Source organism: Nycticebus coucang, chromosome 18 (assembly GCF_027406575.1).
Source record: "Nycticebus coucang isolate mNycCou1 chromosome 18, mNycCou1.pri, whole genome shotgun sequence".
Taxonomy (NCBI): domain Eukaryota; kingdom Metazoa; phylum Chordata; class Mammalia; order Primates; family Lorisidae; genus Nycticebus; species Nycticebus coucang.
This window is the reverse complement of record NC_069797.1, coordinates 4,772,487-4,784,805: the sequence shown is the minus strand read 5'-3', so window position 1 is coordinate 4,784,805 and position 12,319 is coordinate 4,772,487. Positions and strand designations below refer to the sequence as shown.

At 36.7% G+C, this 12,319-nt stretch overlaps 1 long non-coding RNA gene across 2 annotated transcripts in view; it reads right to left on the bottom strand.

Annotated features, from left to right (window-relative positions):
- The window catches only part of LOC128570686 (uncharacterized), a 35,303-nt gene extending 28,739 nt beyond the window's left edge, over positions 1–6,564 (bottom strand). For both annotated transcript variants that reach the window (XR_008375607.1, XR_008375608.1), the window contains exon 1: positions 6,436–6,564. This is a non-coding gene — a long non-coding RNA (uncharacterized LOC128570686). The remainder of the gene's footprint in view (positions 1–6,435) is intronic.
- Positions 6,565–12,319: the final 5,755 nt, after the last annotated feature.

Below are 12,319 nucleotides of genomic sequence, written 5' to 3'. Positions count from 1 at the left end.
AAAACTTTACCTCTAACTATAGAAAGATGGGAAATAATCATGGAAAGAAATAATCCTCCAAATAATTTCAGTAGGGGGGCTTAACCTCATATTATGGATGAGAAAACTGAAGCATAGGGATGTTGCATTCTCACCAAGGGCAAATAAGTCATAAAGATGGGGTTCAACCACCAAGCCTCCTAGACCCTGAGGCCCCTGCTCATTCCAGCCTCCCCAGAGAAGGTGGCATGCAGCCCACCCTTCAGTTGTGCTCAGCTTGCCTGTGTGGGGCCTCAATGTAGGAGCTAAGAGAGGGAGTCACAGAACTGTTTCCAAAGAATTGCCAGACCTTCTTTCTCCCTTGGAGCAAAGTCACTCTTAGCTTGACCTGGATTGTCCCCTGGTGTTGCCCTGCAAACCCTTTATCCCCGCCTGCCATCCATTCCATACCCAGTCAGGTCCGCACATTTCATCACAACTTGGAGAGCATTCTTTTCTATTTTTTCACAGGAAGAGATAAAAATCAAGCTGTGAGATAGATGTAAGGGGTAAATAATACTTACTGTTCAAAAAGTATCTAATTTTAGTAAATCCAAAGTCCCATGAATAAGCGAGGCAGTCCCCGGTCTCCAGACAGATTTATAGGAAATCAGATAAAGGATTAATCCTAGTGACTCAGGGCAGGAAACAGATACCAGGACAAGAAATTCAGGTGTTTATTTTATTAATATTTTGACACACAGAAAAAAATCGCATCTCAGAGGGGAGAAAGGTACTGACTACAATTAGGAAGGGGGGAGAACTAAATTTGTATTAGGGCAATTATATATAATTTATGCAATCAGTGGGGCATTTATCCAAGTGAAACCCTTCACAAAACTTTCCTAAAAACAGATCTTGAGTTGTGAAGTTGCAAAATGCCAAAAAGAAAACCAAACTAAACTGAAAACAAACACAAAAAGCACCTATAAAACAATAACCAAAAACTCAGTGTGGACATCAGCTTGACATTCTACACAATGAACACCGGATGGCAGCACATAATAACAGCAACTTTGTCACTGCTCGTCTGGAAGAAAGCTTGATGGAAAACCGCCCTTAAATTTTTCATTGCCATTCTAAGAATCTGTTAGCTTCAGCTCTAGGTTTAACACATTTGCTTGCTCTAAACACCAAAGCTTTATATTCTACACTCACTTCTCTTATGCCTTCTTGAGGTAACAACACATTGACAAACCAAAAAAGCCAGAGGAAAACACACATGTGATTACTTTGCAAATTTTAGCCTCCCCTATTTGGGCCATCTGCCTTTTTTACCTGACTTGGTCATGCTGGATTTGATTTGATTCTGCACCAGTGATGGAAGTGAAAGTGATTTACTCTAGTGTCTCTGACTGATTTACTGCAAAATCACTCTGACACTGTTAAATGTTCAGACTTGTTCTCAAACTAGTAGGTCTAGGAATGTATTTTCTCTCTCACATTCTAAGCTTCTTATGATTTATGACTGCTAAAAGGTGTGTTAAAGAGACAGTGAAGTATAAAGGACACACATTTCTGTCAGTGTTGCAAGAAATTGAGAAAGACAGATATAGCCATGAAGCATTTATTATGATCCTGAGCAGAAAATACTAAAGAAAAGATATGTTTGCATTAGGCAGGCACCTTAGTATCACAGGAAGTCCATTCTAAATAACAATTGTTCAAGCAAACAAAGTTTAGGATGAAAGCAGGCACTAGCAGACATAACCACTACACTGCCCTGTTCTGCGTTTTTTTTAATACCCATATTTATGTCCATGTCTTCACTCCCAAGTATTTCTTTCTGAGCAAGAGAACAGAGGAAGAATCTACATGTAATAAGAAGTATGACATACAAAGGAGCCGGCTAAGGAGAAGGACTGACTGGGTGCATAGGGAGAGGCTAGCAGAGCATGTTGAAATAGTGCATTGAAATTAACTTTACTAGGGGCTTGTAGAATTTTAGAGAGGACAGGGTTACTCACAGTTTGGGGGATGGACATCTTTAAATAAATTCCTAAACTTAATCAGAAAAACTGACGTAGATTTTTGATGTTCAAAATTAAAATTGAAGTTGAATGCTGAATATATTCCTTTTTTTTTTTTTTTGAGATAGAGTCTCACTATGTCATCCTTGGTAGAGTGCTGTGGCATCACAGCTCACAGCGACCTCACACTCTTGGGCTTAAGTGATTCTCTTACCTCAGACTCCCAAGTAACTGGGACTACAGGTGCCCACCACAGCACCCGGCTATTTTTTGTTGCAGTTGTCAAGGTTGTTTAGCTGGCCTGGGCTGGGTTCGAACCTGCCAGCCTTGGTGTATGTGACTGGCATTGTAACCACTGTGCTATGGGTGCAGAGCCGAATCTTGAATATATCCTGCTTTTAAATCTACCAGTGTGTCACCAAGGAAATGTGTACAACCTCATTCCAAAATAAGCCTAAATGTATGATCTTTTTTGAATGTAAGATATAGCCAAGGAATTCATCTTCCTTGTAGCCGCTCCTGTTCATACTTAGGGATCAGTCAAAATTTCCTTAGATAGAAATAGAAATAATTAAATACGAATAAAAGAGAAAACAAGAAGGAGGAAAATGGAAGATAAGAAAACAGCACAAAGTACAGATAATCTAGAATGGATTTATGAGCAGAAAACGTTGTAGAAATTAATAAAATGATATTTATTAAGTGAAAATTGAAGTCTTTAGTACAGTTGATGTACTGAGATGAAAAGATAATTTTTAGTCCTTGACTTCAAACAGATGAAAGCAAAAGATAAAAAACAAACATATTTCAATCAGAAGGCAGGACTAAATTCTGTCATACAAAGTCTGCATAAAATAGGAGAAAGGAGAGGTTAATACAGGTGACCAAGACTCTCCATTTGTACAATACTAAGTAATAATAGAGTTTACATTGTATTAATAATTATTACTTAAAACTTGTAAAACATTTAGCCAAGTTCTTGACAGAGTAAGCATCTATTAATATTGCCTATTAACTCATTAAAATTTATAAAAAGATATAAAGATTGTTGAGAAATGTTACAAAGCCTATCAAAGGAAATTTTACATAAAAATACAAATTATACCAAGTATGGTATATTATTAGTTGCTAAATTATAAATGTGATTAAAACAAGATTAAATCATGTGATCAAAACATGATTTTTAAAGTTATAAGTAAACAACATTTTTGGTGTTAGTGATGAAAGTGTAAAGCAGTATGGGAATACAAAATACGAGTCATAAAAAAACGGTCATGTAATTTGATCAAGTAGTCCAAGTTTAGCATTGATCTCTAGAAAATATAAAATAATAATTGATAAGCAGTAGGAGGGTTCACTGTAATTATAAGTATTAGCATAAAACTGAACTCAACTTAAAAATCAAATTTTAAAGGATAGTAGAAATGATTCGGTATATTATAGACCATCAACACGGTAGGATAGCATATGTTATTATCTTGTTGATTATACATACAATATTCAATATGTGAAGTATTTACAATAAAAACAAACAAACAAAAACCACCATAAACCTGTAGGAGATATTTCCAATATCAAAATTTGTCAAAATGTTATCAGAAATATATTAAGAGTTTCCTCAATTTATAAAAAAAGGAAAAACCTCAATAGAAAATAATCAAAGTTTATAAATAGGCAATTCTTAGAATGCAGAATCTGAATGACTCTAAACAGACAAAGTTGTTCAACTGCAAAACCAGTCAGCAGAATACAAATAAAAGTGACATTGAGGTAACATTCTATGGCCACCAATTTAGTGAAGTAAGAGAGTAAGATAATGCCGTATGCTGATGAGATTATGGGAAATGAGATCCCTTCTGCACTGCAGAGCAGTTATGTGAACAGGGGCACTCATTCAGGAGAAAGTCTGGCAGTGGTATTCAGTGGATTTACAAATGTACATAACTTAACACCAAGCGATCTGTGCTCCTGGCTATATTACCCTGAGAGTTCCTAACAGGTTAAAAGGACACATATGTGTGATTCATTGAAATGTTGTCTTGGATGGAATGAGTTAGAGGAAGTTTAGGGTTTGTACCTGAGGGACTGGGTAAGTAAAATTTAGTATATAGTCATGTGTCACTTAATGACATTTGGAGAAATGTGTCTAAGCTTAGGTACTTTTATCATTGTATGAAAACCATTGACTGTCCTTATACAAACCTAGATGGTATAGCCCACTACACACCTAGGCTGTGCTGTAGCCTATGGCTTCTCGGTTACAAACCTGTACAGTCTGAATATTGTAGACAACTGTAAGACAATGGTAAGTGTGTTTAGATCTGTACCCAAACATAGACAAGGAACAGTAAAAATCAATATTATAATCTTATGAGATCACCGTCATATATGCAGGTCATCATTAACCACAGTGTCTTTGCACAGGGTGCAAAGGGCAGTAATTGGGAAAAATGACCTAGCTTTGAATACATTCATATACTGTATGACAATGCCTCAGTCAAACACAGACCATATATAGATGTTGGTCCTATACGATCACAATGGAGCTGAAAAATCCCCGTCATCTAGTGACATCCTGTTCATTGTAACATCATTGTACAATGTTTTACCTTTTCCATGTTTAGATATGTTTAGATACACACACACACAAATTATGTTAAGATTGTCTACAGTGCTCAGTGTAGTAACATGGTAAATGTGTAGCCTGGGAGTGAGCGACAGCCTAGGTGTGTAATAGGCCATACCACGTATGTTTGTGTAAATACACTCTATGAAGTTTGCACAATGACAAAATCACCTAATGACTTATTTTCCCCATGGTTAAGAAACACAGGTCTGTCTAGCACCATAGAAAGATGTCCAAACACTAACGTTGAATGAAAGTAGTAAGAACCATAATGTAATTTACTACACAAAAATGCTTATGCAATACAACACATTCACATACACACAACTACACACTACTTTTAAGGTGACACAGATATTCTGATACATACATATATATATGAAAGTGGATTTGATGAACACACATTAAATGCATTAAATTGGAGGTCTAAAGGGGATGGAAGTGAGGATTAGAAACAAAAAATAAAATAAAACCAGTTAGACATCATTCCCAGAGTAATGATAACACAAGGCCACAAACTCAATTCTGTATATCTATGGTGAAAATAAAAAAAGGAAAAAAAAAAAAAAGGAAAAACTAAAATTTGTATAACTTTAAGTGAGAAAAGCTGAAAGAATGCATAATAGTTTACAAATAGATTGAAATAATGAAACTGCCTGCAAATGTTTATATGAAATTAAACTGCAGCATGCAAACTGTACAGCAACATATTAAAGTAAAAGCAAATAAAGCAAGTACACAATAGTATACAATGATCACAACTACCAAAAATCATATTCATGTGAGTGGGTTAGGGGAAGGGCCCTATTCTGGTCCTTTGCTTCCTCCTGGCCCTGCCTTCTCAGAGATGTTACAAAGTTTGCTATGGATCGGCAAGGATACTTTACATAACCCCCATGGTAGGGCATCATCTTGGTTTCTTGTAATATCCCTCCCCCCCACCCCCCCACCCCCCGTCTTCTTTGCATGAGGCTGGAGAGTAGGATTGACCAATGATGTTACCTCCTTTCTCCCATCAAGCCCCAGTGAAGGGTTGACGTGGAAAATGAGATTAAACCATGAGGATTTTTTTATCCATGCTGTTGGTGAGGTAAGAAAGGGTCCTGATTTACTTATCTAAAAATATAGTTCAACTACTTCATCCTTTAAACAATTGCTCCCCTAATTTACTGTAGGGATTTTTTTTTTCGTTTTTTTCTTTTTTAGACAGAGTCTTGCTCTGCTGCCCAGTCTGAAGCTGAAGTCTAGTGGCCCAATTATAGTTCACTATAGACTTAAACTCCTGGGCTCAAGAGACTGTCCTGATTTAGCCTCCAGAGTAGTTTGCACTACAGGCATATACCACCACTACTAGCTAATTTTTCTTTTTTTGTAGATACAGGGTCTCACTCTTGTTCAGGCTGCTCTCAAACTCCTGAGCTCAAGGAATCCTTCTGCCTTGAATCCTTAAGTGCTAGAATTACAGGCATGAGACACTCACTGCACCCTCCAGGAAATTTTTATGTAATGCAAATAAGTCCTTTTATTCCAAAATCTGTTAATCCCAGAAATCAAGATCCATTGCCTTACTTCCTTTAATTTTTTTTAAAGAACTTATACTTTAAAAGGACAAGAAGCATTTCATATCTGTATGCTCTGTGTAATAATATGTACTGTTGTGCCTTTCTTCAAAAACTACAATTATATTAAAAATAATGTTGATCATAGTGGTAGCAAAAGGGACCAGTCTGTTATCATAGGGCCTTGCTTCCCAAACAATAGCAGTGATACAAGTTAAGGATACAGGAACTAGCATAGTTATATAAAAGTGGGTCAAAGAACCTTAGTTTCTTTCCTCCATCTGCAATTTTAGCTTTTTGAAGATAACCTTCTTTTTCAACCATCTGCAAGAAGAATGCATATGTTAAAACTGTGACAAACTCATATGCATTGTTAGTTTGAATGAATCTATGCTTTTCAAGAATCATTGCAGTGATGGACGTTTCCCGTCATAGAACTTCATTAATAATGCACAGATAGCTTATGGGAAGTGCCTGCAAGATCATAATCATTACAAGCCATTAAAGAGACAAAGACATATTGTGAAGAAGAACGTGAAGGATTTGTTGGACAGCAATACACTTTTACTCACTTTTCTTTCTGGGCATCTAAGGCTGTAGGTTAAAAAATAGACTGAAAATGGTAACACGAAGACAAATGTAATGCCTTCTTAATTTTACGTATTGTTCTTGGAAAAATTCTTCCTTTTTTAACATCCCCACATACCTGCTGAGGCTGAGTGTACGGGTGTGGGTCAAATTCAATGCGACCATATAACTTGGCCAGTTGAGTCATGGAAGGGCATTTAAAACACAACAATTCACGTGTCACAAGCAGTTTTCAAGACACTGTTGCAGCACTGCCTCACTGCCTTCTTCCATGATGTGGGATTACTTCTTTTTCCTATTTGTATGTAATATACTGGCTTTCAATGCTAATACAATTGCAACTTTCTTTCTTTCTTTTTTTTGAGACAGAGTCTCACTGTGTCGCCCTCAGTACAGTGCTGTGGTGTCACAGCTCATAGCAACCTCTAACTCTTGGACTTAAGCGATTCTCTTGCCTCGACCTTCCGAGTAGGGCCTACAGGTGCCCGCCACCACACCTGGCTATTTTTTGGTTGCAGTTGTCATTGTTGTTTAGCAGGTTGGAGCCTGGCTTGAACCCGCCAGCCTTGGTGTATGTGAGCTATGGGTGCTGAGCCACAAGTGCGACTTTCTTAGCGGAAATTCAATAATTCATTATAAATTCACAGAGGGGTTTGTGGCATTCTGGATAAAATAAATGCATGATGCAAATTGTAATGTGTTGATCCCCAGCAAAGTCTAAACTAGGTGTTCAATTACTTTCCCCCCTTTGGTAAACTCTTTATGCGCACACCAGCTCTCTCTCTATATATATATGTGTGTGTGTGTGTGCGCGCGCGTGCGCATGCACGCGCACACATATGTATATCTTCATGTTTCATTGAGATAAAAAGGATTATATTATGTACTACACCAAATGAAACTTTCTTTTTTTTTAATTATTATTATTTTTTTATTGTTGGGGATTCATTGAGGGTACAATAAGCCAGGGATCACTGGGAACCACAAAGGCTGTCCACTGCAGGGATCACTGGGAACCATAAAGGTTGTCTCCTTCAGGGATCACTGGGAACCATAAAGGCTGTCCACTGCAGGGATCACTGGGACCCACTAAAGCTGTCTCCTGCAGGGATCACTGGGAACTGTTAAAGGCTGTCGACTGCAGGGATCACTGAGAACCACAAAGGCTGTCCACTGCAGGGATCACTGGGAACTGTTAAAGGCTGTCTAATGCAGGGAAAAGTGAATTCTGGAGGATGAAGGCCCAGAGCATGAAGACTGGTTAAGGGGTCTGGGTGGAGAATTTAGGGAAATACTACAATCTAGGTACCAACATACTACAAACACATTCCCCTAAATAATTGTTTATATCTGCCCTTGGAAAATATTACTGTTATTATTTCCAATTCTGGAACAACCATCCAATGTTTCAGAGCCCCTAGGAGTAATGCTGGAATATGGATCAAAGCACTTTGATGTGAGGGCCAACATTTCACCATTGCACTGTACTAGAAGGAGGGAAGTAAGAAAAGTTGGAGAAAGCTGTACAAGTACCGGGAGTAAATCATTCTGTTTATTAGATGTTACTGTAAGTGTTATCGAACAGGAGAAATTTCTTATTTTTTACCTCCCTGTTCTTTAGCTTTCATGCTTCACGGCAACTTGAATTGGCATTCTTCATACTGGAGATCAGATTCCTAATGTTTTTAATTGAAAATATTACTCAGATAATTATCCATTTACATGAAACTGTAAGGACTAATATAGGGAGATGCCACAGGTTATTTTAGTCTCCTGTTGCTGCTGATATACACGACCACGTACTTGGTGGCTTAAATCATCAGAAATTTATTATCTGAAATTTCCAGAGAACATTGATCTAAGGTGGGTTTTGCTAGACTAAAATTAAAGGGATGGTGTGATTGCCTTCTTTCTGTGGACTTTAGGGGAAAATCCATGTCCTTACTCTTTCTGGCTTTGAAGGCCACCCGCATTCCTGGGATGGTGGTCTCTGCCAGTCACTGGATCACTCCAGCCTCTACTTCATCCTCACATCCATTTCTCTTACTTTTCTACCTCCTTTCTTTCCCTTATAAAAACCTTGTGCTTACACTGGACCCACCTGAATGATGCAGGATAATCTCCCCATTGAAAGATCCTTAACTTAATCACATCTGCCAAGTCCCTTTTGCCATCCCAGGGAACATATTCACAGGTTCCAGGGATTAGAACATGGCACTTGGGGGGACCATTTTTCGGCTTGTCACACCTGGTCCCCCTCAATGATGATAACTTTGCACGATTATAGTGCAATGTCTCAGCCTATTGAATTTGATGCAGTGCACCAATCTTTGATTTCTCCTATCAGGTGTACAGATGTGTCCTATCCACTCCCAAAGTCAGTACATTAAACACGATGCTACCTCATGTTGCTCATTTATAACCAACCACACCACCCTCCTTCCTGATCTTTCCCTCATTTCTAACCCCTGAATCACTCACTTGTTATTTATTCTAAACTTTTTTTCCATTCCAAAAATATTATATAGATAAAATCACATATGGTATAACCTTGCAACCTTTGGGTTTAACCTTTTTCATTAAGCATAATTCCTGAGAGAAGCATCCAAATAGTTATTTGTGTCAACACTTCTTCTCTTCTCACTGCTAAGCTTTGGTAACTAGCACATACCGCACACTTTTTAACCAGTCACACAGAGAAGGATATCTGAAGCTTTTACTCTGGGGTTATTATAAAGGAAACTGCTATGAATATCCAGGTTTCCTTGTAAATATACGTTTTCATTTTTCTAAGATAAATGCCAAGAGGAGAATTGTTATATTCTGTGGCTACATGTTTGGTGTACAAGAAACTGACAAACTGTCTTCTGTTACAGAATGGCTATACCATTCTGCATTCTTACCAACAATATGGGAGTGGCCCTGCTTCTCTGCATTCTTGGCAACATTTTGTGTTGTCACTTTTTTTTTATTTTAGGCATTCTGATAGGTGGGATGGGTATGTAGTGATATCTCATTTGGTTTTAATTTGGATTTTTCTAAAGGCTAATAGCGTGGGCTGTATTTTTACATTCTTATTTGCTATCTGTATATCCTCTTCAGGGAAAACTCTTTTGATGTTTTCATTTTTAACTGGATTGTTTATGGCTTTTGTCCTTGTGTTTTAATGTTGAGGCTTAGGGATTCTTTACCTGTTTTGGATACTAGTCTTTTAGGTATGTGTTTGCAAATATTTTCTCCCTATATCGGTAGTTTGTTTCTTCCTATATCCACATCTATATCAGGACTTTTATAGAGCAAAAGGTTTCAATTTTAATGAGGTCTGATTTATAAAAAGTTTCTTTTGATTCATTGTGCTTTTGTTGTCCAGACTAAAAACTCTTTGATTGGACCTAGATCCTAAAGATTTTCTCTTAGTGTTTCTTTTATAAACCTCTTAAAGGGTTTATATTTTGTGTTTTAAATGGAAGTGTCAATATATGACCCCTTCCATAGCATTTTATCATTTAACTCTTGCATAGAGTGTGACACTTGGGTGGGGCTTTATTATGCTGCCTATGGATGTCCAATTACTTTGACTGCATTTGTATTAAAGTTTCTCTATCCTTCACTGATTTGCTTTGTACCGATGTCAAAAATCTGTTGGCCATATGGTTTGGGGCTATTTCTAAGTTCTCTCTTCTATTCCTTTGATCTATGCCTCAATCCCCCTCTCATACAGCACTGACTGTAATACTGTAAGCCTAAATATCGAGTAAAATAATCCCTCCCACTTTCAATTTTGTCAGAATGATTTTACTTATTCTAGGACCTATACTTTTTCATACACATTTTAGAAAAAGCCTATCCATGCTTACATTATAATAAAACTTGGGATTCAGATAGTTATTGCAACTAAATCTGTTTCCATGTTGAGTCTTCCCAAGCATGAACACAATATGTCTCTCCGTTTGGATAAACACATTCCTTGAGCCTTTTTAATCAACATTTTGTAATAGTCAGCACACACACCCTGCACATTTTGTTTAATAGTGTACCTAAGAATTTTCTTATCTTTAGAGAGGTTGTAAATAGTACTATGTTTTTAATTTCAGTTTCCAATGTTTATTGCTAGTATATGGAAATGTGATGAATTTTTATGAGTTGACCATGTATCTTGAAATCTAGCTGAATTCATTTTTTAATTATAGAAGTTTTTCTATATTATTTTGATTTTTCTATTTCTCCCTTTCTCACCTGTGTGCATTACTACAGTAGCTAACACCTCCATACAACATGGAATAAAAGCGGTAAAAGTGAGTATCCTTGTCTACTCTTCAATCTCAAGGGAAAAGTGTTCAGTTTTCCCCAAACAAGAATGATGGTAGCTGTAGGTGTTTTATTGTTTCTCATTATTAAATTGAAATGTTCCCCCATTTCCTCGGTATCTTTAATGTGAAAGAGTGTTTAATTTTCTTTATGCTTTTTTTCTGCATCAACCAATAGGATTATATAACTGTTCATTAACTTGTTATGTGATGGACTTTTATTAACTTATCTCTTTCTTTTTTTGAAGAAGTATAATAAAATTTGTATCGTGATGAGAAGCTGTCAACTTAAACAGCAGCAAATGGAGAGAATAAGGACATTTCCTGTTATAATAAGTCTACATAACCTTCATAATATACTATGTAGTAGGCATTTTCAATATGTGACTGTCAGTCTAGAACTGCCAAATACTTTTTCATTTAACCTAATACAACTGCATACCTACTAAAAAGAAATGCATTAAGAAAGCATGAAAACTTTGTTTGTTGAAAAAACAAAACCTGAAGGGAAGGAATATAGAAATTATGAAGTTATGCAGAACACTTAATGTAATTAAGTATATGTTCATATCTTTATAGGAATATAAAACCCAATCATTTGCAGAATGGACTCAGATTGCTGAAATACTATATATACTTTAGACCTCTACATAAGCATTTTAGACCTACTTTTTGATCCACTATTCCCACTTGTAGGTATGTACTCAAAGGAAATGACTTCTATTTATACAAAATAAGTTATGAATACTTTTCTGCAGTGGTAACTGCATACCAGTAAGACCAAAACAAACATAAATCAAGCAATGGAGTGTTCTCAAAGCTGTGATGTTTGAAGACTACAAACTGCTAATTCTATATAGAATGGGTTTTGTTGTTACATGAAATTCAAGTTGACGCATAAATTGAGATATATAGAGATCAAATTAAATGATTGCTCCACAGCCAAGGAATAAATAGACAACCTACCAAAAGAGGAAAAATATGCACATGCTGTTCATCCGATACAGAGCAGATGACCAGAATCTACAAAGAACTCAAGGAAATAAGCAAGGGAGAAATCAAACAACTCCATCAAAAAAAAGGGCAAAAGACTTGAGCAGAAAGATTTCAATTGAAGATAGGTTAATGGTCAAGAAACACATGAAAAAAGGCTCATTGTCTCTAATCATCAGGTAGTTGCAAATAAAAACCACAGGGAGATTATTACCTAATTCTAGGGAGAATGGTTTATAATTAGATGAATCAGAAATG